The sequence below is a fragment of the Chelon labrosus genome, assembly GCF_963514085.1.
Source record: "Chelon labrosus genome assembly, chromosome: 21".
NCBI lineage: Eukaryota > Metazoa > Chordata > Actinopteri > Mugiliformes > Mugilidae > Chelon > Chelon labrosus.
In genome coordinates, this window is record NC_140354.1 from 4,187,320 (window position 1) to 4,193,342 (window position 6,023).

Genomic DNA, 6,023 nt, shown 5'->3' on the forward strand with positions numbered 1-6,023 from the left:
GTGGATATGGGAGGCACACTAAAGGTGGTGCTCCCCTTCACTTCCCCTTCACTTCCCTCCCCTCCCTTCCTCCTCTCCATCCTCACCTGGTCCATGATTTCAGCGAGCCTCCTCCCTCCTCCTGCTCCCAGTCATGGCACGAGATCACCGGCTTTCTTTTCCTTGTTCAGAATTCCCAACAGAAATCCGGTCCTGTTCTCCTCACACAGGCGAGGCAGCCTGGCAGCCGACTGCTGCTGCTGCTGCTGCTGCTGCGCCTCTCCACAGAGACATGACTCTGTCTCTCCTTGTGTCTCTGAGTGTGACAGCCTGCTACATCCAGCTAAACACTCATCCCTTGTCCTCTCCTCTGTCTTCTCTTCTCTGGGTGGCAGCTAGAGGGGAAACAGGGCGTGGGTGGGATCCTCACCTATCTCCTTGATAACCATGCAGAGGGAAGAGACTCCCGCTCTCTGTTTTCGGTCTCGAGCTCTTTTACTCGTTGCCTGTGTAAGCTTGGCCCCTTGCCTCGCCTCCCCTCCCTCCCTTTCTGTCTCCACTTCCCTCCTCTCTTTCCATCTCCCCTCCCCCCCGCTGCAGCTGAAGAGAGCCGGAATCAGCAAATGAGAGAGAAGGAGCGAGGGAGAGAGGAGGGCGGATGGCTGAGATTGGCTGCCAGGAGACCATGTGACTCATGGAAGAGGGCTGAGGGACCCTCTACCAGCTGTCCAGCTCATGCTTCCCTGCAAACCTCTGTTGCCATTGACAACAGCTGCCCTGCAACTCACCAACCACAGATCCCCATACACAAAGCCATTGGCTGGCAGGATTTACGGCCCCCGCCTACTATAGTGGGGGGAGCATGTCGGGACGTGTAGTCCAATCTGTGATGAGGGTAGACTGGGTGTTTAAGAGCAGACATCCCTGTGCCCCTGAGAGGAATGTTTTACCGTGGGTTCGCCTCTTTGTAGAAATGTTCCTCAGTGTCGCGCTGGCTAGAAGCCAGAATAAAGGAGCACAACGGTTCGTATCAATAACATAAAAACTCTGGCATAAACTTATAAAACACACATGAGAAGCGGAAAGACCTCGAGGCCCGGGCATTCTTGGTCAGCCAGGAAAAAGACATCCTCTGTCGTTTCCCTCTCGGCCCGCACAAAGGGAAACTCCCACCCCACAACAACAGGAACTCCACAGCTGAAGGCCATGGCTAAGCACAGAGGCAACCCCCTCCCACCCTCCCCTCTTACTCTTTTCTTTCATTGCCTCCTTTTTCTTTATTTGCTCCGTCTCTATCCTCCCCTCCCTCGGCACATATTGCATTATTACACTCAATTCCACGCTGCTCTGTCCTATTCAACTCCCTCCCAAAAAAACTCAATCTCACTGGGATTCCAGACAAAGGTTGTGAGAGGTTACAGGTGCCACGGAGGGGAAATGTTATTACAGACTAGCAGCATGTGTCATATGTCACATTGTGCTGCATTAATTTAAACGAAAATCCACACTGGGATAGTGTTTAGTGGTTATATATCATCAATTTGCTATGTTCATGCGTTCCAGGCCTCACTTTGTGATGAAATGTTGTAATTTATGGTTGTGGTGTGTTCACTTTATTCCATATCAGTGACAGATTACTTATATTTCACAGAAATACCCCTTGATTGCTTTATTCAGCTGTGGAATTCAATTCAAAAGTCACATATCTCAATTTAAAACATAATTCATCTTTAATTTCTGTGAACCTACAGAAAGTTGACATTTATTGTTTACGTTTTATATCAATGGCAATTCAGCCATAAATGTGCACCGCAAACCTCTGGCTGTGGTGTCTACTCTTTGCCTGCTACCAAGAGAATAAAGCAAAATATAGAAGACGACTAAATATTCTCAGAAATGCCAGGAATGCTGCCAGCAGCTGTATCAGTGCCAGAGTGCTCTTCGGCCGGATTTCTTTCCTTTTAAAGTAGGTTAAAATGTCCTGTATTACAGCATCTGTCCAAAAAAACTCCAGGGGAAACTCATGACCTCTGCAGCTGGAAAACAAAAGAGCACCTGTTCTGGCTTGTTTTGATTCAGTGGGCACACAACATAGCTGTGACATGATCTGATCATGTCACAGCTGTCAGCAGCGGTGTGACAGGCCAGGGAGTGAGGGGCGAGGGTCAGGAATGCAAGTCTGCATTACCGCAGCCGTACAACAAGGTCGTGACCAGAAAATAGCCAACCAAACCCTGCCCTATTTTCCATAGTCCAGCTTCATTCTCTTTACCCAAATGAACTCCCACTACTGTAGAGTCAGCTTGCCGCAGTGTCATTTGATCTGCCCGTGCTGTTTGAAGTGAGAAGACTGCATATGTGTGTGTGTGTGTGCTCTCAGATAGAACAGCGGACGTATTGTAATGGCGAGAGTGGCAGATTATACTATCAGCAGAGGAATTCTGATTATTTCCCAGAGTGGCTGGGTCTGCGTACATGTGGGAGAAACTTTAGCTAAGTGGTCAGAGGAGGTGGGGAGGAACGAATAAATGAATAGGCAAACATTTTGGGGAATATGCTTGTACAGTTCCTTGCTGGGCGTTCAAATGATTAGGTTGTCGCCCTACATCTAAGGCTACAGCCTGCCGCGGGCTAGCGTAGCTTAGCATACAGACAGCGGAGAAAATCTATCTGGATTTGTTTGACGATAACAAAATCAATTTATCAGCACATGTAAAATTCACTAAATGACATTAAGCTACACAAGTTAAATGTAAAATAGGACACAAGGGTGAACTTGCATTGGCCGAGCCTGGCTAGCCATTTGCCCTGGTTTCAGTCTTTGTGCTAAGCTAACTGGAATTTAGCTTACAGGCATGAGATCTTCTCATATAACCTCCAACAGCATTACTCACAGTTATGAATATGTATTTAAAAAGGTGGTTCTTACAGGTTTTGAGGATCCATGTGGAGACCAAGACTGGGCAAAGGGACTAATCTTGAAATCTGCTGAATGAACAGCAGAACAAGTAGCTGACCTGTGACCTTGGAGAGAGATGTACGCATTTAAGAGCCCCCAGTGGCATATGATAGAGAGGGCTCCTTCATCCGCTGATGAAATGACAAATAAAAATAAATCTATTTTATGTAAAGCAGTAAACCTATCGTGCAGCACACCTTGTAAACATACAGTGCGGACACTTTACAGGTCATTGCAATGGTTCCACTGTACGTTTACAAATGCTGGCTACTCATATATATCAGTACAGCTCTATTTTTATTTTATTTTCATTTTATTCTTATGGTGCTAATTCTACTGTTTTCATATTTGCACTATTTAAACCAGGAGCTACCGCCCAAAATTTCGTTACGTTCTCACATAATGACAATAAAGGATTCTTGATTCTTGAAGCGAATGAAAATCATAAAAAGGAAAGAAAAAATATTTAACTCTGTCTCTTGGAGATGAGCGTGATCAAGTGAAAAACGCTGTCGAGTATACCTGACAGTTTATTCAACAACACTCTAAACAGGCTGAACTCCCTTGAGTCTGGACTGGGTTGAATTTATTCAAGGATACTCTGCTCTCAGGTCTGTCTTCACTGGCTACTGTAGATTAACAGCACCATCTGCTGGACCATGTGAAATGAGGGCTGCCCTCAGCACCATGCCAGAAGCTTCTACTTGTCAGGAAGTGTCGCTTTCGTCTCTAAAACATGCTCCTGTGAGTTGGGTTCACAAAATAATTTGTTAGAGCCACAACGGGAAAATGTGCTCCAGAAAATCTGAGATCAAATTTGTCACCAGAAATAAATTCTTCCTTCAGAGAGACATCAGAGACAGGGTCAAGAAAGATCTAACCTATCATTGACATTCATCGTTCATATTAACATGTTTGATGAGATTTTTGTGCATGAATATTTAGAATATTATGAAATGCTAACAATACACGTTTTTAAAAAAAATATTTGCACGTTATTTTTTATTGTTGACCGAGTATTTCACGTTGAAGCGCGGATGTAAGAGCACAAAAATTCATCTTCACTTTCCAACTGATCTGAAGACAAGGCGACTGGATTTATTTGAATCACCTTTATTTGACATATCATGTGAAATACTGTCTCAGCAAATGATCAGTGCATCATAAAATGTGCCATTACATAAGATTATAGATAATATAAATGAGGTTTGGAGGTATTTCTGACACCACACCATTCATTTTCATGCAGCCAAAAACAATGTAGACAAAAACAGGAATTGCTAAGTTTCAAGACATCGGACCAACTGATATTGTGCAAACATTAATACTGAGTTATTGTACAGGGTGTTCCATAAGTCTGGACCCAACCCTTTCTATTATTGTTTTTTTTCAAATGGGTCCAAACTTATGGGACACCCTGTACTGATATGTTGACCTTTATCCTGGAGAGCAATGCTGAGTGTAGTGAGGAGATATTGGCAACACTTGAATAAACTAACACTGATCCAAACAAGAGAACAAAAGTAGGAAAAGGCTGACACTACAACGGTCTGATGATGCAGAAGGACTAGTGAAACATGGTATCTCATTGATAATATTGTCAAAGTGACTAGTTAAAACCAATATTTAGCTCACAGTATTATTAAAAAGGCGGATTCTATTCCTGATTTACACTCAAACACAAAACCCTCACCCTGCATCCAAATGTGTGGGCTTCTTGGGCTTGCGCAGAGGTAACAATGCTCCACAGGCACACACAGCCTTAAGTATCACAGAGAACACACTGATTGGGTTGATCTCAGAGTAAATCCAGGGTGTTGGGAGTGTGGTTTCGTCGGACGATCCTGGCCAGGCTGCACTGACCAACTGAAGGAGAAAGGGATATCACTGAGTGGAAGTGAGGGGAAGAGCGTCGGAAAGAGTTTGGCTTCCACTTCTTCTTCATCTGCTTTCTCCTCCCTGCAGGATCCTCACATCCCACGAAAGAGCTCTGTGGGAGAAACCATCACGGCCTGACCGTGGTTGTTCTGCCTGAAACAGAGAAAGATTTAAATACATATATATATATATATCTAAATAAAATAAAACTGTATTCGTCAGGTGCAGATAGCTATTAGAAGTAGCGCCTATTTGGAAATACATGTATATAGTTTAATTACACCACCATGAAATATTTAAGATGATCAATGTGGGCAAAATATCACCTTTATTGTAGGAGACAGCCCCTTACCATTGTCCATGATGGAAGTCGGGGATGCAGGAGAGGATAACATCCTGTTACGCCCGTACACCGGCCGACAGCGCCGCCGAGCAGGACGCTTCATCATCACAGCATGTAGATGATGTAGGAGAGGAAGACGAGGCCCATGATTGCGAAAAACATCAACATCAAGATGTCCACCATGATGGAAACGCTGTCAGAGATGGACGGTGTAGGTGCGATGAGGGGAGGAGGACACGCAGCACAAACAGCAGCCCGACCGCCGGCTGAAGGAGATCGGACCAGATCGGACCAGATCGGAAAAGGTCGGAAATACACGGAGAGAAGTTAGCCCCGCCCTCTTACTCCAAAGCAGGAAGCGAAGCATAAGCTAGAGCAATTTGATAAACCCAGAGAACGTCTAATATGGGCTCTGATAAACCCGAGCTCAGGGACTTAGGCGGATTTGTATCATCAAACTGCTAATTATAATCAATTCAAACTTTAGAAAACTGCATCTAACACTTTAGTTTACTTAACTTTAAGTGAGTGCTTGTTGAGGGCGATGCACAGCCAAGAAAAATGGCGGTTACTTTACAGGCTAAACTCAGAGGGACTATTCCCCCACTGACAAAGGATCCACTGATCTTTTTCTACTTCAATACCTTCTGGTGTGTCCTGCTAATAAACAAAAATAAAGATAAAAATGAATTAAAATATATATATATATAAATTGACTTTACTCATTTTAAAAGTGAATTGTTTACTATTTATCTTCCATCTATTTCAATGGGTCACACAGATCAATAAAATACATAAAACCAACACGTTCCGAACAGTTCCTCCATCACTATAATATATATCCCTGAACTGGTTTGTTCCAAC